Here is a 23,539-nt window from a genome sequence, read left to right as displayed (position 1 = left end):
TGGAGAAGGGACCAGCTGATTGGGCAATGGGGGAGGCCCTCAAGGTCAGGTTGCATTTGGACAGTCAGTAGGAAGAGTCTGTATGCAGGGCATCTGTGAACCCACCTGTGCTGCGGAGGAGCCATTTTTAATGCACAGATGCTGCCCAAGCTGAGATGGAGGCCTCTGGGGGGGCAGTGCTGACACTTACTGTGGCATTAAAGTGATTGTCCAGTGTTTTTTTTTTTATGATATCGATGGCAGAGCAAGCTCCCTGCTTTCTGTAGCTCTCTGTTTCCACCAGTAGCAGCAGATTTCCTGCCGGCAGTCACAAGCTGACAAGCTGTGTGTGTGTGAACTACCCTTAAAAGGTAATGTATCACCTAGACTTTTATCTTAACTGATTAGAGCCACATACTTGAAGGAGATGTCCGGTGCAGACTTTTCCTATTCAATCCTGCCCGGGCTGCAAAAAAAGAGTAAACAAACTTTCACTTACCTTCCTATGTTCCCCCAGAGCTCCACAGCAGCTGATCGGTCGGCCGGGCTGTCTGCTTCCTACTTACTTTAGCCCTGTACGTCACACGGCGCTTCAGCCTATCACCGGCCACAGCGATGTCTCGCCTCGGCCGGTGATAGGCTGAAGCGAAGGGAACTAGGAAGCAGACTGCCCGACTGACTGATCAGCTGTTGAGGAGCTCCAGGGGAACATAGGAAGGTAAGTTAAAGTTTGTTTTCTCTTTTTTTTTGCAGCCCGGGCAGGATGGAATAGGAAAAGTCTGCACTGGACATCTCCTTTAACATGTATTTTTTTCCGAATTTCTAGTTTCTGATTGTAGCTATTAAATTTTTGTACAATATTATGGGGGCTGCTATCTTGCCTGAGCTGTTTTTAACAGCATTTATAAATGCTTTACAGCAGGCTTCATGGACATAGGCAACAATAGACTGAAGCTGTCTCATTCATATGAATGGGAAAGGTGTCTGTGCACACTCAATGACCCTTTTAGAGGTCATTCTACAGAGAGAAGAAGGCTGATCTGTGAGCATAGGCTATTGTCTGTACCTCTGTTATCTATACACCATTGTCACCCTTCACTGTAATCCTGTCTGTGTCTACAAGGAGTGCACTGCTGGGAAAAAATCTGTACACAACAGGAATTCTCAGCTTAGTTTTAGTCCTAGTGGCCAGAATAAAAAAATCCAAAAATGTCTTTACATAAAAACTTTAATTAAAACAATAGGTAATTTTCTGATGACACATTCCCTTTAACTGCAGCAAGGAAGGCGTGGTGTTTGATGCACGAATATTAGCAAGTCAGGGATCCCAGAATAGTGACAGATTGGTGGCATTGGTACTACTGTCAGAGCAAGGCTTAGTCGGTCACAGAACCATAAATTGCCACTAGGAGATCCGTGGCAACAGACCAAAGGATGAGATAGGCACAAACTGGTGATCAAGACCTGGAGTAACACTTAAAGGGCTACTCCGGTGGAAAACTATTTTATTTTCTAATCATCTGGTGGCAGAAAGTTAAACAGATTTGTAAATTACTTCTATTTAAAAATATTAATCCTTCTAGTACTTATCAGCTGCTGTATGCTCTAGAGGAAGTTGTGTAGTTCTTTTCTGTCTGACCACAGTGCTCTCTGTCCAGAGAGGGAGCAAATCCCCATAGCAAACCTCTCCTGTTCCAGACAGTTCCTGACACAGACAGAGGTGTCAGCAGAGAGCACTGTGGTCAGACAGAAAAGAACTATACAACTTCCTCTGTAGGTATACAGCAGCTGATAAGTACTGGAAGGATTAAGATGTCTCAATAGAAGTAATTTATAAATCCGTATAACTTTCTTGCAGCAGTTGATTAGAAGAAAGTTGTTTTCCACCAGAGTACCCCTTTAAGGGAGCTATAGCTGGGCTGCTCTAACCCAGCATGGCCACTACTCAGAAAAAGGAGTCAACTGCTTCTGGCCCTGTTCACAGCTTAGAGCCAGTTACGATTGTAAAAAAGACTCTGTGTGCCTCTATGTGATGTCCTGGGCACACAGACATACAGTACTGTATCACCTTACAGAAGTATATGGACGCAGTATTATGAATCTGTGCAATAAAGATCTGTGATACCCCGTATGAATGTTCTGAAACAAATACAACTATAAACTAAAGACTTTTTGGGTTGTGCTGTGGGTATTTTCCATTAATACTCATGGAACGATACTATGGGACTGCTTTTCTCTTCTTCAATTTTTTATGCTACACTTTTACTACACAAGATATGCCAATTGGCTATAGGAGTAAACTATTTCTAATACTTTTATAATATGCAATAGTAACCTGAATAAAACTATTCTTCAAACCACATGTTCCATGAGGTTGTAAGCAGCAGGTTCTTCACACATATTTCACAGTAATAATGCCCCGAGGCTACACATATGATAGGATTCTGATCTTTTCAGTATACAAATAAAGCAGTGGAGGGAATTGTTAGAAGATCATTAATATAAATAAGCCTTAGGCAATATCTTGTTTATCTTGACGACTGCCAAGTGAATACTGTATATGCAAAATCTTGGCTAGCTTCTTTGTTACAGGTAACCCACAAAAAGACAAACTAGACGGGGCTTCTGGTTTGAAGATTAAAATGCTGAAGGCAGTATGAAGGCAAAGACAAGAACAACTATAAAAGAGTCATTATATAAGAACATGGCTTATTAATACTGTACTGCTGTGGGAAATGCAAGGTGGAGAGTATCAACATTATGCTATGTATTGTGGAACTACAACTCCTAGTATGCTCATGTATGTATAGGGCAGTCGAGTTACTGAAACTACTGTACAATACAAGCACAGCGAAGGATGACATAAGATCTCAAATCTGTCTAGAAAAGGTATGTGACAAGAAAAACTATAGAAAAACGGAAGTTATCTACAACTACTGGATAATGGTCAAATACAGTCATGGCAGTAAATGTTGGCACTCCTGAAATTTTTCTAGAAAATGAAGTATTTCTCACAGAAAAGGATTGCAGTAACACGTGTTTTGCTATACACATGTTTATTCCCTTTGTGTGTATTGGAACTAAACCAAAAAAGGGAGGAAAAAAAGCAAATTGGACATAATGTGACCAAACTCCAAAAATGGTCTGGACAAAATTATTGGCACCCTTTCAAAATTGTGGATAAATAAGATTGTTTCAAGCATGTGATGCTGCTTTAAACTCATCTGGGGCAAGTAACAGGTGTGGGCAATATAAAAATCACACCTGAAAGCAGATAAAAAGGAGAGAAGTTCACTCAGTCTTTGCATTGTGTGTCTGTGTGTCCACAGTGCGCAACATTATCAAGAAGTTTGCAACCCATAGCAGTGTAGCTAATCTCCCTGGGCGTGGACAGTAGAGAAAAATGGATGAAAGGTGTCAACGCAGGATAGTCCGGATGGTGGATAAGCAGCCCCAAACAAGTTCCAAAGATATTCAAGCTGTCCTGCAAGCTCAGGGAGCATCAGTGTCAGCGCGAACTATCCGTCGACATTTTAATGAAATGAAATGCTATTGCAGGAGACCCAGGAGGACCCTACTGCTGACAGAGAGACATAAAAAAGCAAGACTACATTTTGCCAAAATGAACTTGAGTAAGCCAAAATCCTTGTGGGGAAAACGTCTTGTGGACAGATGAGACCAAGATAGAGCTTTTTGGTAAAGCACATCATTCTACTGTTTACCGAAAATGGAATGAGGCCTACAAAGAAAAGAACACAGTACTTACAGTGAAATATGGTGGAGATTCAATGATGTTTTGGGGTTGTTTTGCTGCCTCTGGCACTGGGTGCCTTGAATGTGTGCAAGGCTCCATGAAATCTGAGGATTACCAATGGATTTTGGATCACACTGTACAGCCCAGTGTCAGAAAGCTGGGTTTGTTTCCAAGATCTTGGGTCTTCCACCAGGACAATGACCCCAAACATACATCAAAAAGCCCCCAGAAATGGATGGCAACAAAGCGCTGGAGAGTTCTGAAGTGGCAGCAATGAGTCCAGATCTAAATCCCATTGAACACCTGTGGAGAGATCTTAAAATTGCTGTTGGAAAAAGGCGCCTTCCAATAAGAGACCTGGAGCAGTTTGCAAAGGAAGAGTGGTCCAACATTCCGGCTGAGAGGTGTAAGAAGCTTATTGATGGTTATAGGAAGCGACTGGTATCAGTTATTTTTTCCAAAGGGTGTGCAACCAAATATTAAGTTAAAGGGTACCTTTCATCAAAAAAACTTTTGATATATTATAGATTAATATATGCAGAATAACTTTCCAATAGCATGTTATAAAAAAAAATATGCTTCTTTCTATTTAATTTTCCACTTTGAAAAAATAACCACTAGGGGTCTCCCTTCCAGTCCTTTTTTATAGATTTCAGACTCATGCAGGAGTCCTAAATTTCAGACTGCAGCTGGGACACAGACAAACTCACCACTGCTCACTGCTAGGGAGCAATGTTGAGCTTGTCTGTGTCCCAGCTGCAGTCTGAGATTTAGGACTCCTGCATGAGTCTGAAATCTATAAAAAAAAAGGACTGGTAGGGAGACCCCTAGTGGTCATTTTTTCAAAGTGGAAAATGAAATAGAAAGAAGCATATTTTTTTATAACATGCTATTGGAAAGTTATTTTGCATACATTAATCTATAATGTATCAAAAGTTTTTTTGATGAGAGGTACCCTTTAAGGGTGCCAATAAATTTGTCCAGGCCATTTTTGGAGTTTGGTGACATTATGTCCAATTTGATTTTTTTTCCTCCCTTTTTTGGTTTAGTTCCAATACACACAAAGGGAATAAACATGTGTATAGCAAAACATGTGTTACTGCAATCCTTTTCTGTGAGAAATACTTCCTTTTCTAGAAAAAATTCAGGGGTGCCAACATTTACGGCCATGACTGTATCTTGGCCTTGGCTTTAAGAGAACCTGTCGACATGAATATGCAGTCCAATCTGCAGGTATCATGTTATAGAGCAGGAGGAGCTGAGCAGATGATATATAGTTTTGTGGGAGAAGTTACAGCATAACTTCTCATCTATACATGTAAGTCTCTGATCATTCTGGGCTAAGTAGTAGGGATCGTCCGATTATCGGTTTGGCCGATATTATCGGCCGATAATCGCGATTTTGGACATTATCGGCATCGGCAATTACCTTGCCGATATGCCCCCCCCCCCCCCCCCCCGGCCAGAGACCACCATCGCCGCCGCTGCCCCATTGCCTCCCCCCATCCTCTGCCCACATACCGCCGCCGCTGCCCCATTGCCTGCCCCCATCCCCGGTGTTATAATTACCGGTTCCCGGGGGTCCGCGATCCTTCTGGCTCCTGCGCTATTGCTGTGCGCTGCGTAATGCCGAGTGACGTCCCCAACGCGACGTCACCGTCAGTGCGCACAGTGACAGCGCAGGACGTCGACGGCGCCAGAAGGATCGCGGACCCCCGGGAACAGGTAATTATAACACCGGGGATGGGGGGGAGGCAATGGGGCAGCGGCGGTGTGTGGGCAGAGGATGGGGGGGAGGCAATGGGGCAGCGGCGGTATGAGGGCAGAGGATGGGGGGAGGCGATGGGGCAGCGGCGGCGGTGGTATGTGGGCAGAGGATGGGGGGGGGAGGTGATGGGGCAACTGTGATGGTTAGACTCAGGACAGGCAGGGGGAGAGCCACTGCAGTTCATTGATTTAAAGCGCCCGCTGGGGGGGGGGGGGGGGAGAAATAGCCGATAATTTATACCGGAATATCGGTATAAGTTAGCGGCTATCGGCCTGAAAGGTGACAGATTATCGGTATCGGCCCTAGAAAATCGATACCGGTCGATCCCTACTAAGTAGTCATGTAGTAGTAGTAGTCTTTTCAGTATGTGGACAGTGTGCATATAGATGGAGCTGTCAATCACTGGGTAGGACCGCCCACTTGACTACTTAGCCCAGAATGAGCAGAGATTTACGTTAATAAATGACAAGTTATCCTGGAACTTGTTTCACAAACCTATCTATCAGTCTGCTCAGCGTTAATCTCTGCATGTGCCTTTCTATTAGTAGCTGCAGAGCAAGGAACTGCAGCATTGCCCTGTTCAACATGCTTTTGCTATACGTCAGCGGTCTTCAAACCGTGGCCCTCCAGCTGTTGCAAAACTACAACTCCCAGCATGCCCGGACAGCCAACGGCTGTCCGGGCATGCTGGGAATTGTAGTTTTGCAACATCTGGAGGGCATCAGTTTGAAGACCACTGCTATAGGTGATAACTAGCTGACTGATTGTGAACCCCATGGACCACAAGAAATGGGGTCATTTGTTTCCCAGCAAATCAAGTGGCAATCAAATGGGACTTTTGAGCACTTTATTTGAGACTTTTGAGCGATATATTTCCAGTCTTCCATTCTGGTGATCAGTGGGGGTTCCAGTGGTCAGACTCACGCTGATCAGCCAGGTATTACCTAGGTGCGACAGAAAAGAGGCCCAACATAAATATGGTTGGTGTAATATGATTACTTATAGGGTTATGTGCTTCTGTTCTTTTGTTAAAGAGTTCCTTTTCCCCTGGTTCCCTTCACATGGTCATAAAGGGAACCCATCATGACAGTCCAATGTGCAGACACCATGTTTAGGCTGGGTTCACACTACGTTTTTCAACTACGGTTCCCGCATACGTTTTCTATCAAAAACCGTATGGGGAAAAAACGGATGGAACAGTATGGGAAAAAGTAGACCGTATGCGTTTTTAAACAGTATACTGTTTTTAATAGTGCATACTGTTCCGTCCGTTTTTGTAGAAAAAAAAAACATACAATTTTGAAAATTTTGTCCATTTTTAATGGGAGGGGTCTTGGGTGGGGACTTTAGGATTCAAATGTGCATGTGCAAAGTAAAAACCGTATACATGTGCATTTCCCATTGACGTCCATGTTAAAAAAATCGTATGGGTTTTTTTTCTACAAAAACGGACGGAACAGTATGCACTTTTAAAAACAGTATACTGTTTAAAAACGCATACGGTTTACTTTTTCCCATACTGCTCCATCCGTTTTTTCCCCCATACAGAACCGTAGTTGAAAAACGTAGTGTGAACCCAGCCTTATACAGAGAAATGAGCTGTAAATTATGCGCCTTGGATGCCCTTTCTATGTTTTTTCTGATGTACAATAAAGATCCATCTTTCTTTGGATTCTGAAAGTGACTGCTTGTATGACCGATTATTGCTGTGCACCACAAGCTCCAATTGTTGTAATCTACAAGTCACATGCTGCTCTACACCATGTACCCCATCATCAATAGTGAGTGGTGGCAGACATACCTGTCCTACTGGATCTTCACAGGCATGCCTTCAGGCTGTGTTCATACTGTGTATTTTGAGGCTGAAAAATATGCTTGTTTTACCAGGTTTTTGCTTACAATCTTCAAGTGCTTGATGTGTGTACGCACAAAAAAATGCAAAAAAAAAAAAAATGACTTTTCCATGCGTGTATTTATGGCTTTTATAACTATAGTTAGTTTTTTTTTTTTTAGCACGTAACAAACATTGTCATTGCATTGACATGCAATACGCAAGTGAGGACAGGGTTCAAAGTCCAGGCTGGTGTAATTATGGCCATAAAACTAAACTACACAAGGACTGTCAGACGAGGGGGTTATGAGGCACAAAGCAAACCTTTCATGCCTCAAAATATACTCCAAGAAAGATGAAAAGGGGGGGGGGGGGGGGATAGGGCAAAATGTGTTTGGGCCTGTGTGCTTGCCATGGTGGCAGTGCTTAGTCCAAGGAGGCATGGTCTCCTTCATGCCAAATTTACTACAATTTACACCTAAAAGAGGCGTACAGTGTAGCTGACACCTATGCAGCTCTGAGCCTGTGTATCTCTTAGGCTAGGTTCACATTGTGGAATTTCTGGGCAGAATTTCTGCCAGAGATTGCTAGGACCGCGCAGACTGCATTGCTGTCCCCATAGATGGCAATGCATTTCTGAGCAGATCCACCCAGAAATGCATTACTTTCTATGGGGGCAGCAATGCAGTCTGCTTGGTCCTAGCGCCGCTGGCTCAATCTCCGGAACAAAATCTGCCCAGAAATTCTGCAGTGTGAACTCAGCCTTAGACTCCTAGGTCATGTTCATACCTCAGAATTTCGCTTCTGCTGCAGCAGAGTCCCATTCAATACAACGGGATTCTTCTGCTCTGTGCACATGGTGGAATTTCAATGCCAGTTGTTTCCTGAACGAAATTCCATTTTCCGTGTCCACACAAAGAATGAGTACCGTATTTTTCGCCGTATAAGACGCACTTTTTTGGGGGAAAAGTTGGTGCGTCTTATACGGCGAATACCTGCGGCCATCGATGGCCAGGACCCGCCGCTAATAAAGGACATCACCGATCACGGTGATGCCCTGTATTAACCCTTCAGACGTGGTGATCAAAGCTGACCGCTGTACCTGAAGCGAAAATAACACTAACCTGGCTGTTCAGTCAAGCTGTTCGGGACCGCCGCGGTGAAATCACGGCATCCCGAACAGCTTACAGGACACCGGGAGGGACCTTACCTGCCTCCTCGGTGTCTTCGCCGTGCCGGGATCCCATGCGCTCTCCTTCGATGTCATCACGTCGTCGCACGCGCCGTCATCCGAGCGGCGTGCGTAACAACGTGATGAAGCGACGGAGAGCGTGGATCCCGGGGAAGAAGAAGTCCGGTGCGTCGGGGACACCACGGGGACGCGGCTACAGCGATGGAGCGACATCCAGGGCAGCGGTGACGGGTCCGGAGCAGCGGGGACATGTGAGTATTACCTCCTATACCAGTGGTCTTCAACCTACGAACCTCCAGATGTTGCAAAACTACAACTCTCAGCATGCCCGGACAGCCGTTGGCTGTCCGGGCATGCTGGGAGTTGTAGTTTTGCAACATCTAGAGGTCCGCAGGTTGAAGATCACTGTTGGGTGCATAATCTTTTTTTTTCTAGATTTTGCACCTTTAAAATAGTGTTATATGCCAATGCGTCCTATAGGGCGAAAAATACGGTATACTTTTTTGAACTTTTTTTTTAAACAAAAACACCAAGTGTAATCCAAGTCTAAGGCTGCCATTCCACACAACGTTTCTGTTGCTTTTTTACCTTAAAAAAAAAATTTGCCTTTTCATTTTGCACATCCAAGATGCAGTTTATTTTAGAAAAACTGGGTTTTTAGTAAAGTCCTTTTTCTTTGAATTTTATTCTCTGATTATTTTTATCATGTGATTCAACTCCAGTTTCATATCCACTGTGTGTTTTCTTTTTTCCTTAGAAGTCTATGGCTACATTCACACTGTGGAATTTCCAAGCAGAATTCTGTGGATATTCTGCTGCGGGAGAGTCCCTTGATTTCAATGGAATTCTTCTGCACTGTGCACACAACGGAATTTCCGCGGCCGATTCCAGCATCCACAGAAAGAATAGTCATGTCTGTCGCTGAAGGAGAGAGGGTGGCACCACTGCAAAACTAAAGATCAGAATCACCGACAGCAACTTGACCAGCAATTTAGTGGGGAGAGTCCTTCTGCAGGGTCGGGAGGTGCTGGAACAACCAAGTACGAGACTCAGCACACTTGTATGGGAGAACAATAATCGGTAGCCAGGACTCACCACTGGATATGGGACCCGAAGCTCCTAACTGGAGTCACCGGAAGACCTGGCTTCATAGACTTGCGTGGGGCACTCAGAGTCATGTCTATTTTCATATTTTTTTGTGGATTCCGATCAAAATTGCATTGCTGTTTATTAGGGCTGGGCGGTATACCGGTTCATACCGAATACCGAAATTTTTGGGCTGCACGATATTAATTTTTCCCCATACCGCAATACCGGTTGGGCCCCTCTCCCTTTGGGAATTAATTATTAGCCCAGTGCTGCGCTGTCCCCACGTCGGGGAACTAATCATATGTGACCCACGAGTGCTATTCTACTCCCCCTCCCCCCCCCCCACCAAATCATGTTACCCGCCAGCGCTGTTCTGCTACCCCCCCAATTAATTATCAGCCCAGCGGCACTGCAAGCACTGCCCTCCTCCTCTTTGTTGGGGGTCGACACCGGCGCTGGAACTCTATACTGTACGCCAGTGGTCTCTAACCTGCGGACCTCCAGATGTTGCAAAACTACATCTCCCAGCATGCCCGGACAGCCAACGGCTGTCCGGGCATGCTGGGAGTTGTAGTTTTGCAACAACTGGAGGTCCACAGGTTGGAGACCACTGCTGTACGCTGTATCCCTATGCCCGGGCTGCAAAAGATAAAGAAAATAAACATTCACTTACCTACGTCGGCCTTACACTGGGGACGGGAATGTCGGAGAGCCATCAGCCTATCACCGGCCGGAGCGACCGGTGATAGGCTGAGCCCACTGTCATGTAAGGAGCTCTGGCCGGCTTCTCACATGAAAGTGCGTTTAACCTATCACTGACCGGGGCGGGACATCGCTGTTGCCGGTGATAGGCTGATGGCTGTCCGACGTTCCTGTCCCATGGAACAGCGTGAGGCGGACGTAGGTAAGTTAAAGTTTATTTTCTTTATCTTTTGCAGCCCGGGCATAGGGATACAGCGTACAGCAGTGGTCTCCAACCTGCGGACCTCCAGCTGTTGCAAAACTACAACTCCCAGCATGCCCGGACAGCCGTTGGCTGTCCGGGCATGCTGGAAGTTGTAGTTTTGCAACAACTGGAGGTCCGCAAGTTGGAGACCACTGGCGTACAGTATAGAGTTCCAGTGCCGGCGGCCCCCAACAAAGAGGAGGAGGGCAGTGCTTGCAGGTGACATATGTGAGTAGTACCCCGCTGGGCTAATAATTGGGGGGAGCAGAACAGCGCTGGCAGGTAACATGATTTGGGGGGGGGGGAAATACCGTTATATACCGTGGAACCGCCATAAGTTCCAAAAATACCGTGATACACACATTTGGTCATACCGCCCAGCTCTACTGTCTATGAGATGGCACATTTTCGAGTGGGTCATAGCACCTGCTGGATCATTCAAATGTGCAGAATGTCTGCCCAGAATAGTCACACTGTTTCATACCTATTGACTCTAGGCTAACATCTGGTCGCAGAATTTATGGCTCCAAAAAAAGTGTAATCCCAATCTAAGGCTGGAAACGTTGGAAACTTTATGTTTACTTGATGGGTTGTCTGCACAGAAAATTTCCATGTGGACATTCCACCGGCAGCCGGCGCTAGGACCGCTCGGAAAAGCGATGTCTTATAGACGGCAATGCATTTCTGTGCGGACTCCACAGAAAGAATAGACATGTATATTGCTTCTGCAGACTCCGGAATCAGGATTTCCGCGGCAGAAACATCTGCTGCAGAAATTTTGCCGTGTGCACAGAGCAGCAGAATCCCATTGAAATCAACGGGAATCTGCTGCTGCAGTATCTCTGCGTGGAATTTTTCTGCGGAAATTCCATTGTTTGAACATGGCCTAATATTGCAGCATACTGACAGTAGTTTTTCCACCTATAGACTTCTTTGGGTGGAACGAAACCACAGAAAAAGCAAAGTGTGTGTAGATATTAGTGTTTTTCCCTCCAATTCTTAGAAATCCTTCATTCACATGATGAAAGAATCACTTGTAATGAAAAAAATACGCAGTAGAAAAATTACAAAAAATGCAATTTAAAAACTGCATGCAGCCTTAGTCCATCATAGCTCAACTCACACTGAACTGCTCTGGGCTGTGTGTAGCAGAGTGAGGGAGGAAGTTCTCCCCTGTATGGCTTCAGATGATGTCATACCTGCTGGGGAACGCCCCTTCCCAGTCTGTGAATCTGACTGAGCAGAAAATACAGAGAAATATCAAGGTAGAAAACTAAAAAACTATTAAAATTATAAAGGAGGATTATAAAATGTAACAAGATCATGACAGGTACTCTTTAACGTAGTCAGCTTCTGACTCTGATTGGCTTACCCGGTATCCATCTTTGTTACCGGTTTGAAAACCACTCCTTTTAGGCATTTTAGATGCCACAATAAACTTTGATGTTACACCTGTTTGTTGGCTTGTTGCGGTGCGGCCTGCCCCCTCCAGCATGCGGACCACTTTCTCTCCTTCCAGTTAGATTAGTGTTTCCCAACCAGTGTGCCTCCAGATGTTGCAAAACTACAACTCCCAGCATGCCCGGACAGCCGAAGACAAAGCTTTTGCAACACCTGGGGGCACCCTGGTTGGGAAACACGGAGTTAGATAATCGCAATATTTAGCAAAGGGCCAAATCACCATATCACAATCCACAATTATCACAATTAAATTGTGATATATTGTGCAGTCCTATGGATAACCCTTTATATGACTGAGAAAACAAGAAAAAAAAAAGCAATGGAGCCTTCAACGCAGGTGTGAACATAGCCTAAAACAATCTGATTGCTATAGCCTATTAACATCTGAAAGTGCAGCTATAACTATAAAAATGAGGGAAATACCATCTTGGAAGATTCTTAAAGGGGTACTCCACTGGAAAACATTTTTTTTAATTAACTGGTGGCAGAAAGTTAAACAGATTTGTAAAGTACTTCTATTAAAAAATATTAATCCTTCCAGTACTTATCAGCTGCTGTATGATCCACAGGAAGTTCTTTTCTTTTTGAATTTCCTTTCTGTCTGACCACAGTGCTCTCTGCTGACACCTCAGTCCATTTTAGGTACTGTCCAAAGTAGAAGCAAATCCCCATAGAAAAGCTCTCCTGCTCTGGACAGTTCCTATAATGGACAGAGGTGTCAGCAGAGAGCACTGTGGTCAGGCAGAAAGGAAATTCAAAAAGAAAAGAACTTCCTATGGATCATAAGAGCAGCTGATAAGTACTGGAAGGATTAAAGAACATGAAAGTGACTTCTGTCCATAGGATAATGCTGATAACTGTAAAATACATATGACAACTGGAAAAAAAATACTTAAAAACGGTAATAGGGTTGAAACTCCGCACATTACCTGAGGGCGGCGCTGTGTCAGACCGCTCTTTCCCGCTTTCCCACCTGCTAAAACCACGCCCCCAAGCATTCGCCAATGTCTGCGTCCGTTTCTCTCGCGCTCATTGGTGAAAGCTCACCCCTGGCCACATGACTTTAAACCAATCACAGGCAGAGATTTTACCGTCTTCCTATTGGCTATGCGTCTGCTACCGCGCAAAAGACCGTTGGTAAGAGCCGAACGGTTGTGTCACGTGACTGGCATTGTCCAATGGGAAGAACGTATCGCGTAATCTTTGGCGCAGATAGGGCGGCGCTGTATGTAATCTGCCTGTTGTCGGTGTATGTGCCCGGCCCTGCGGATTCTTCTGTCTAGGAGCTGAGAGAAGGCAGGGTGTGTATGCTGCCCCCCTGTGGATGGTGTAATAAGGTAGAGCAGCAGCTGGTAGGGACTTTGATAATTTCTTGGACAATCCCCTATTAGGGCCCTTGTGTATTAAGCAGCCATCAGGGGCGCCTCATATCACTGTGATCCCTCAGATCTAATCCTACATAAAGAAATCCATTTCTGTGTTTCCATTGATGGTGACTTTTAAGACCCTGCTTGCTGTCAGTGAATTTAAAACAATAGTTTATATTCAGAGGCTATAAATATCTTAATCTTTGCAAAATCAATACACGTATAAGGGCATCTGGTCTGATGTAGTATAGAACAGTGGTCTCCAAACTGTGGACCCCCCAGATAGCTTGCAAAACTACAACTCGGCTGTCCGGGAATGCTGGGAGTTGTAGTTTTGCAGCAGCTGGAGGTCCACAGTTTGGATACCACAGGTATAGAAGCAGGGTGGGTTTCGGCCTCCTGGGCCAGTGTTTCCCAACCAGTGAGCCTCCAGCTGTTGCAAAACTACAACTCTCAGCATGCCCGGACTGCCGTTGGCGGTCCAGGTATGCTGGGAGTTGTAGTTTTGCAGCAGCTGGAGGTCCAGAGTTTGGAGACCACTGGTATAGAAGCAGGGTGGGTTTAGGCCTCCTGGGCCAGTGTTTCCCAACCAGTGAGCCTCCAGCTGTTGCAAAACTACAACTCCCAGCATGCCCGGACTGCCGTTGGCTGACCAGGTATGCTGGGAGTTGTAGTTTTGCAGCAGCTGGAGGTCCACAGTTTGGAGACCACTGGTATAGAAGCAGGGTGGGTTTCGGCCTCCTAGGGCAGTGTTTCCCAACCAGGGAGCCTCCAGCTGTTGCAAAACTACAACTCCCAGCATGCCCAGACAGCCGTTGGCAGTCTGGGCATGCTGGGAGTTGTAGTTTTGCAGCAGCTGGAGGTCCACAGTTTGGAGACCACTGGTATAGAAGCAGGGTGGGTTTCGGCCTACTAGGGCAGTGTTTTTCCCAACCAGGAATCCTCCAGCTGTTGCAAAACTACAACGCCCAGCATGCCCGGACAGCCGTTGGCTGTCCGGGCATGCTGGGAGTTGTAGTTTTGCAACAGCTGGAGACCCCCTGGTTGGGAAACACTGTCCTAGGGACATGTTTTCATCAGTCAGGGTGTAAGAGTTCAGACCCCAACCAATTGTTGGATATAGCCAGAAGAGACTGAGACAATCCCATAGACTTACAGTGTATGGGTCACGGTCTGAACCCTCAGACTTCACTCAAAAAATGTCAGCATGTTTCTAGGACATGCCGAAAAGTTATTTTAGAGGAGAACTCCAGCCAAAATTTACTTATTCCCTATCCACAGGATAGGAAATAAGTAGCTGATCAGGGGTCCGACCTCTGGGACCCCCGCAATCTTCGGACTGGACCCTCTCAGTAAGGAGTTTGTGCTGCAGATGGCACGCACTCCAGAGACCGGAGAACAGCACTCGGGCATCTTCGACGCTCTCCTAGAAATGAATAAAGCACCTGCTGTCTACTGGTAGATGAAACTCGCTCTTCACCGACAGCTGGGGTCCCGATCCGGAGATCGCAGGGGTCCCAGCGGCTAGGGGATTAGTTAGTTTTGGTTGGAGTTCTTCTTTAAGTGGCAGGTACACAAAGGGAACCATCAGGTTTTACCCTATATTACTGTCAGCAACACATTTTACATCATATAATTATGTATCCTGCCATGCCTGTATATACTTTAGTCCTTTGGCCGTCCATCATAGGGAAGGAAAACTGTTTGAAAAATCTCCCATGCCGTATGCCATTAAGGGTTAAAAGGATCATTAGATTTTACCCTATATAACGCTTGGCAAAGCATTATATAAGGTAAAATCTTTACCCTCACCATCCCCGGGGGACGCTCCTGCCCCCAGGGATGGTGAGGATATGAACTTATAAACTAGTCCCCGCCGGCCCCACAAGTAGTCCCCTGTGAGGGGAGCTCCTTTCACCTACACCCGTTACTTCGCCTGCAGCGACGCCCCCTCCGCTTGATTGACAAGCCGCGTCATCGCTCTGCTCCGTCTGTTCAGTGAGCAGAGTAGCCCGTCAATCAAGCCGAGGGGGCGTCGATGCCGGCCGAAGTAGCAGGACCTGGTAAGAGGAGCTCCCCCCGCCCAGGGGACTACTTGCGGGGACTAGTTTATAAGTTCATATCCTCACCCTCCCCGCAGGCAGGAGCATCCCCCGGGGATGGTGAGGATAAAGATTTTACCCTATATAACACTTTGCCAAGCGTTATATAGGGTAAAATATGATGATTGGTTCCCTTTAAAAGGGGTACTCCACTGACCAGTGTTTGAAACATTTAGCGAACGATGTGTGTGCGCTGCGGGGGTCAGCCACGCCCCCTCGTGATGTCACACCACGCCCCCACAATGCAAGTCTATGGGAGGGGCGTCACGCGGCTAACCCCCGCAACGTGCACACATCGTTCGGAACTTAAAGGGGTTCTCCATCATAAGGTGATTTTAGTACGTACCTGGCAGACAGTAATGGTCATGCTTAGGAAGGATCTGTGCTTGTCTTGGGGATAAATGGCTATGTTGTGAGATTACCATAACACTGTGGCTAGCTTTCTGTGAACTGGTATTTCCTGTTTTCAGTTTTCTTGTTTGCCTACAAATCCCATGATACCATTTTCCTCCTTCCCACACATCAGCCACCTCTTGAAACATTAATGAGCTGCAGACCTGTGGTTTTCAATCAGGGTGCCTACAGCTGTTGCATTACTTGCAGATTGACCCCTCCACCCATTGAAGCAGACAGGCTCCCTGTCATCAGCTGACTAGTGAGTCAGGTCTCAACCGCATTGCAAGCTGGGAAAAACAGTCATTTTGTATCCTGGTAAAAATAAATATTGGGGTGAAAATCACAGAAGAATTGTGAGAAAACCGTCACACACAGGTACAGACACTAGATTATGAACTACACTAACTTTACGGAATACTCCTTTAATGTTCCGAATGCAGGCCAGTGGAGTACCCTTTTTTTTCCTTTAAATCAACTGGTGTCAGAAAGTTAAACAGATTTGTAAATTACTTCTATTAAAAAATCTTAATCTTTCCAGTACTTATGAGCTGCTGTATGCTCCACAGGAAGTTTTTTTTTTCCGAATTTCCTTTCTGTCTGACCGCAGTGCTCTCTGCTGACACCTCTGTCCATTTTAGGAACTGTCCAGAGCATGAGAGGTTTACTATGGGGATTTACTCCTACTCTAAGCAGTTCCTAAAATAGACAGAGGTGTCAGCAGAGAGCACTATGGTCAGACAGAAAGGAAATTCAAAAAGAAAATAACTTCCTGTGGAGCATACAGCAGCTGATAAGTACTGGAAGGAATAAGATTTTTTAATAGAAGTCATTTACAAATCTGTTTGACTTTCTGGCACCAGTTGATAAAAAAAAAAAAATGTTTTCCAGTGGAGTACCCCTTTGACTACTTTACTCTATTAACCCCTTAAGGACCAAGGACGTACAGGTACGTCCTTGGTCCTGCTCCCGTGATATAACGCGGGGTTACACGGTAAACCCGCATCATATCACGGCGAGCCCGGCGTCATAGTGATGCTGGGAACCGCCTCTAATAGCGCGAGGCGCCGCGATCGGCCTTTAGCCACGCGTTCAGAGCTGAGCCGCGCGGCTAAAAGCGAAAGTGAAAGCATGCCGGTTAACTCAATGGGCTGTTCGGGATAGCCGCGGCGAAATCGCGGCATCCCGAACAGCTTACAGGACAGCGGGAGGGCCCCTACCTGCCTCCTCGCTGTCCGATCGCCGAATGACTGCTCAGTGCCTGAGATCCAGGCATGAGCAGTCAAGCGGCAGAATCATCGATCACTGGTTTCCTATGAGAAACCAGTGATCAATGATAAAGATCAGTGTGTGCAGTGTTATAGGTCCCTATGGGATAACAATGATCAGTGTATGAGATCAGTGTGTGCAGTGTTATAGGTCCCTATGGGATAACAATCATCAGTATAAGAGATCAGTGTGTGCAGTGTTATAGGTCCCTATGGGAGCAAAAGAGATCAGTGTGTGCAGTGTTATAGGTCCCTATGGGAGCATAAGAGATCAGTGTGCGCAGTGTTATAGGTCCCTATGGGAGCATAAGAGATCAGTGTGTGCAGTGTTATAGGTCCCTATGGGAGCATAAGAGATCAGTGTGCGCAGTGTTATAGGTCCCTATGGGAGCATAAGAGATCAGTGTGCGCAGTGTTATAGGTCCCTATGGGAGCATAAGAGATCAGTGTGTGCAGTGTTATAGGTCCCTATGGGAGCATAAGAGATCAGTGTGTGCAGTGTTATAGGTCCCTATGGGAGCATAAGAGATCAGTGTGTGCAGTGTTATAGGTCCCTATGGGAGCATAAGAGATCAGTGTGTGCAGTGTTATAGGTCCCTATGGGAGCATAAGAGATCAGTGTGTGCAGTGTTATAGGTCCCTATGGGAGCATAAGAGATCAGTGTGTGCAGTGTTATAGGTCCCTATGGGAGCATAAGAGATCAGTGTGTGCAGTGTTATAGGTCCCTATGGGAGCATAAGAGATCAGTGTGTGCAGTGTTATAGGGCCCTATGGGAGCATAAGAGATCAGTGTGTGCGGTGTTATAGGTCCCTATGGGAGCATAAGAGATCAGTGTGTGCAGTGCTATAGGTCCCTATGGGAGCATAAGAGATCAGTGTGTGCAGTGTTATAGGTCCCTATAGTAGCATAAGAGATCAGTGTGTGTGCAGTGTTATAGGTCCCTATGGGATAACAATGATCAGTGTGTGCAGTGTTATAGGTCCCTATGGGATAACAATGATCAGTGTGTGCAGTGTTATAGGTCCCTATGGGAGCATAAGAGATCAGTGTGCGCAGTGTTATAGGTCCCTATGGGAGCATAAGAGATCAGTGTGTGCGGTGTTATAGGTCCCTATGGGAGCATAAGAGATCAGTGTGTGCGGTGTTATAGGGCCCTATGGGAGCATAAGAGATCAGTGTCTGCAGTGTTATAGATCCCTATGGGAGCATAAGAGATCAGTGTGCGCAGTGTTATAGGTCCCTATGGGAGCATAAGAGATCAGTGTGCGCAGTGTTATAGGTCCCTATGGGAGCATAAGAGATCAGTGTGTGCAGTGTTATAGGTCCCTATGGGAGCATAAGAGATCAGTGTGCGCAGTGTTATAGGTCCCTATGGGAGCATAAGAGATCAGTGTGCGCAGTGTTATAGGTCCCTATGGGAGCATAAGAGATCAGTGTGTGCAGTGTTATAGGTCCCTATGGGAGCATAAGAGATCAGTGTGCGCAGTGTTATAGGTCCCTATGGGAGCATAAGAGATCAGTGTGCGCAGTGTTATAGGTCCCTATGGGAGCATAAGAGATCAGTGTGTGCAGTGTTATAGGTCCCTATGGGAGCATAAGAGATCAGTGTGTGCAGTGTTATAGGTCCCTATGGGAGCATAAGAGATCAGTGTGTGCAGTGTTATAGGTCCCTATGGGAGCATAAGAGATCAGTGTGTGCAGTGTTATAGGTCCCTATGGGAGCATAAGAGATCAGTGTGTGCAGTGTTATAGGTCCCTATGGGAGCATAAGAGATCAGTGTGTGCAGTGTTATAGGTCCCTATGGGAGCATAAGAGATCAGTGTGTGCAGTGTTATAGGTCCCTATGGGAGCATAAGAGATCAGTGTGTGCGGTGTTATAGGGCCCTATGGGAGCATAAGAGATCAGTGTGTGCGGTGTTATAGGTCCCTATGGGAGCATAAGAGATCAGTGTGTGCAGTGCTATAGGTCCCTATGGGAGCATAAGAGATCAGTGTGTGCAGTGTTATAGGTCCCTATAGTAGCATAAGAGATCAGTGTGTGTGCAGTGTTATAGGTCCCTATGGGATAACAATGATCAGTGTGTGCAGTGTTATAGGTCCCTATGGGATAACAATGATCAGTGTGTGCAGTGTTATAGGTCCCTATGGGAGCATAAGAGATCAGTGTGCGCAGTGTTATAGGTCCCTATGGGAGCATAAGAGATCAGTGTGTGCGGTGTTATAGGTCCCTATGGGAGCATAAGAGATCAGTGTGTGCGGTGTTATAGGGCCCTATGGGAGCATAAGAGATCAGTGTCTGCAGTGTTATAGATCCCTATGGGAGCATAAGAGATCAGTGTGCGCAGTGTTATAGGTCCCTATGGGAGCATAAGAGATCAGTGTGCGCAGTGTTATAGGTCCCTATGGGAGCATAAGAGATCAGTGTGTGCAGTGTTATAGGTCCCTATGGGAGCATAAGAGATCAGTGTGCGCAGTGTTATAGGTCCCTATGGGAGCATAAGAGATCAGTGTGTGCAGTGTTATAGGTCCCTATGGGAACATAAGAGATCAGTGTGTGCAGTGTTATAGGTCCCTATGGGAGCATAAGAGATCAGTGTGTGCAGTGTTATAGGTCCCTATGGGAGCATAAGAGATCAGTGTGTGCGGTGTTATAGGTCCCTATGGGAGCATAAGAGATCAGTGTGTGCGGTGTTATAGGTCCCTATGGGAGCATAAGAGATCAGTTTGTGCAGTGTTATAGGTCCCTATGGGAGCATAAGAGATCAGTGTGTGCAGTGTTATAGGTCCCTATGGGAGCATAAGAGATCAGTGAGTGCAGTGTTATAGGTCCCTATGGGAGCATAAGAGATCAGTGAGTGCAGTGTTATAGGTCCCTATGGGAGCTATAACACTGCAAAAAAAAGTGAATAAAGATCATTTGACTCCTTGAGGTCCCCAAAAACCAGCCTCCTGTAACCCATGTAGGTGAGGTAAATGTACATTCCCCCACAAGGGTGCCCTAGGAGAAAGCAGCGGTTGTGGAAATTTGCTCGACACCACGGACCACACTTTAGCAATAGTCAGAAGAGGAACAGGAAAGGAAGAACGAGAGTGATAACTGTAGAGCGTATTAGTGAGAGCTTCATAGGATCCCATGAGCGCACCAGCCAGGACTGTTGCCGAGTTCGACAGATCCAGATCGATCCACAACGCTGCATAGACCAGTTGGTAGGCAAGAAAATAATTATATATATATCAGGGGCCGCCAGGCCACCATGCCTTTTAGGGGCCTGGAGAAGAGCCCGACCGAGTCTGGGAGACTTCCCCTGCCAGTAATAGGATTCCAGAGCTCCACACAAAGTATTAAAATATTTTCTAGGGGAATCACAGGCACCAAGTGAAAAAGGTAGAGGAATTTAGGAAGGTATATCATTTTAAAAATATTGATCTTACCCGCTAAGGAAAGAGGTAATGGGGACCAGGCGTTCAATCACTCCACAGTGGAGCACAAGAGTGGATCAAAGTTCAATGACATATAATCTAGTAGGGACCTAGTCACCTCCACCCCCAAATATCTGAAACGGGAAACCATTTGAACCCCGGCCGGAGGATGGCAAAGAAAGGGAACTCCAGACGAGAGAGCCATCAATGAGGACTTGGCCCTGTTAACCCGCAAGCCCGAAATGATACTAAACCGGTCGAGTAGGTCAATGAGGGACAGGAGAGAGCCCTTAGCATCCGCCAAGTACACCAGAGTGTCATCCGTATAATGGGAAACCTTCTCTACAATAGATCCCCTGGGGATACCACAAATATCAGGAGCCCTATGAATAGCTGCAGCCAAGGGTTCCATCGCCAGCACAAAGAGAAAAGGAGAGAGAGCGGGCACCCCTGCCGCGTCCCACTACCGCGGCTAAAAGGAGCAGACACAGTCAAATTAGTGCAAATGCGAGCCCTAGGACTATCATAAAGTAAACGAACCCAAGCACATAAACGAGGCCCAAACCCACATGCACCCAGTACTTCCCAGAGATAGGGCCACAGAAACGAATCAAAGGCCTTATAAATATCTAGGCTGACTACCACACCTGTAGGAAAGCCTTCCCCCACAGCAGCTGTGTTGAGTTGCAGACGCTTCACATTAACATCAGAAGCCCTACCCGGCATAAATCCAGTTTGGTCAGGATGAACGACAGAATCAATGACCCCGTAGCCAATAGCCAACAGAGTAGCCAATATTCTAGCCAAAATCTTAATATCAATATTCAATAAGGAAATAGGTCTGTAAGAGTCAGGCAATAACGGATCTTTTCCAGGCTTAGGAAGTACTACAATCAACTTCACAGAGTCTGGAAGAGCATCTGCGTCCGCTATGGAGTGAAACAATTTATGAAGTATAAGGGCCAATTATTCTTCATCTTGTACCAATCACCTATCATCCCTTTTTACGCCGAGCGCTCCGGGTCCCTGCTCCTCCCCGGAGCGCTCGCGGCGTTCTCCTCTCTGCAGCGCCACGGTCAGACCCGCTGACCGGGAGCGCTGCACTGACACTGCCGGCGGGGATGCGATCCGCATAGCGGGACGCTCCCGCTCGCGGGTCGCATCACAATCTGCTCACTTGTCCCGTTCCCCGGCTGTCACGTCCTGGCGCGCGCTGCTCCGCTCTCTAGGGCGCGCGCGCCAGCTCTCTAAGATTTAAGGGGCCAGTGCACCACTAATTGGTGCAAAAAACAAAGAAAAAAAGGGGGGATTCAGCTCACCACTGTGCGGTATTGGATGCAGGAGAGCAAGGCAGGCAAGGCGCGGGCCGTGTCCGGGAGAACAATGGAAGCCGACGTGTTTCGAGCCTGTACTGGCTCTTAGTCGTGCCACGACTAAGAGCCAGTACAGGCTCGAAACGCGTCGGTTTCCTTTCCTTCTTTTTTATTTCCATTATGGATATCCTTTGTTTTTAAACATGCTACATTAAAGGTGAAGTTTTAACCTTCTAATTGGACTTTTTGGAGCAGCTGGAGGCCCCCCTGCACGTGTGCTTTCTTCTTCCACCACTAATTGGTGCCTGGCCCAATCAGTGTAATTAGCTCCCACCTGCTCCACGCCTTTATAACCTCACTTCCCCTTCCCAGCATTGCCGGATCTTGTTGCCCTTGTGCCAGTGAAAGCGTTCCTTGTATGTCCCAAGCCAGTGTTCCAGACCCTCTGCTGTTGCCCCTGACTACGATCCTTGCTGCCTGCCCTGACCTTCTGCTACGTCCGACCTTGCTCTTGCCTAATCCCTTGTACTGCGCCTGTCTCAGCCGTCAGTTGGGGTTGAGTCGCTATCGGGTGGAACGACCTGTGTTCCAGACCCTCTGCTGTTGCCCCTGACTACGATCCTTGCTGCCTGCCCTGACCTTCTGCTACGTCCGACCTTGCTCTTGCCTAATCCCTTGTACTGCGCCTGTCTCAGCCGTCAGTTGGGGTTGAGTCGCTATCGGGTGGAACGACCTGGTGGTTACCTGCCGCTGCAAGTCCATCCCGCTTTGCGGTGGGCTCTGGTGAAAACCAGTAACCCCTTAGACTCCGTTCCCCTGGTACGGCCCACGTCATCACCCCACTGACACAGAGGATCCACCACCAGTATCCTCACAGTATCCGGATCCTGACAATCCCATCCAAACCAGGGGTCTTCCCATGAGGAAGATCTCTAAGTGCCCTTTCCACCTCCTCAACTGAAAAGGGGGCATCTAACGTCTCCGCCTGAGAGCGACTAAATGTAGGAAGAGATAAATCCTTAAGGAAAAACAAAATCTCCCCCTGACCGGGCTTAGAAGGGGCAGCATACAAGGAAGAGTAAAAGTACCTAAAGACAGTGTTAATCAACAAAGGATCAGTCACCACAGGGATGTGGAATTCCTATTGCCCGGAACATGCAGTTTCGGGCGCCAGGCAGGGGAATTTTTCTGTCCCTTAGCCCGGCTTCGGGCAAGCAGAGCCAGACCTGACAAGCACGGCGGCGCTCATCAGTCTGTTTGGAGTGGACTCCCGACTCCTGCCTGCTCAATACTCTGTAGCCCCCGGCTGTTCTCAGTAGCCGTGGGCCGCCGCTAACAGCGAGCATGCAGCAAACACCGCGGCTGGCTATTAACCCTTTAGATCGCCGCTGTCAAAGCTGACAGCGCCGTCTAAAGGGACATGTGATTGCTCCCTGGTGGGCTAGTGAAGTCGATCGCCCCGCCCCCCCGCAGCGTGGTTGCAGGGGGGTCGGTCCACTATAGAGGTAGCCGGAGGGCTTACCTCTGTTCCCTGCTGTCCCGTGGCTCTGTCATTGATAGAGCCTGGCTGGACTAGGCTCTATCAATGGATCGCAGAGCACATAGATCTCTATTGATCTGTATGGGGAATCTAAAATCTAATGATTCCTCCTA

The 23,539-nt window shown here is 46.9% G+C and overlaps 2 protein-coding genes across 12 annotated transcripts in view; one reads left to right on the top strand and one right to left on the bottom strand.

Annotated features, from left to right (window-relative positions):
* The window catches only part of BICRA (BRD4 interacting chromatin remodeling complex associated protein), a 122,962-nt gene extending 109,849 nt beyond the window's left edge, over positions 1-13,113 (bottom strand). For 3 of the 7 annotated variants that reach the window (XM_056539931.1, XM_056539930.1, XM_056539926.1), the window contains exon 1: positions 12,950-13,099. The gene's annotated coding sequence lies outside the window, so the exon portion shown is untranslated. Of the gene's footprint in view, positions 1-7,302; positions 7,364-12,949 lie in introns of all 7 variants that reach the window. The other 4 variants (XM_056539928.1, XM_056539933.1, XM_056539932.1 and 1 more) reach the window with 4 other exon arrangements.
* A 61-nt stretch (positions 13,114-13,174) lies between these two features.
* ZNF541 (zinc finger protein 541) overlaps positions 13,175-23,539 on the top strand; it is a 110,606-nt gene continuing 100,241 nt past the window's right edge. Inside the window, exon 1 of one of the 5 annotated variants that reach the window (XM_056539939.1) lies at positions 13,175-13,321. The gene's annotated coding sequence lies outside the window, so the exon portion shown is untranslated. Of the gene's footprint in view, positions 13,373-23,539 lie in introns of all 5 variants that reach the window. The other 4 variants (XM_056539938.1, XM_056539937.1, XM_056539936.1 and 1 more) reach the window with 4 other exon arrangements.

Source organism: Hyla sarda, chromosome 9 (genome assembly GCF_029499605.1).
Source record: "Hyla sarda isolate aHylSar1 chromosome 9, aHylSar1.hap1, whole genome shotgun sequence".
Taxonomy (NCBI): domain Eukaryota; kingdom Metazoa; phylum Chordata; class Amphibia; order Anura; family Hylidae; genus Hyla; species Hyla sarda.
The sequence above is the reverse complement of the archived record's forward strand: the minus strand, read 5'-3'. Positions and strand labels throughout refer to the sequence as shown.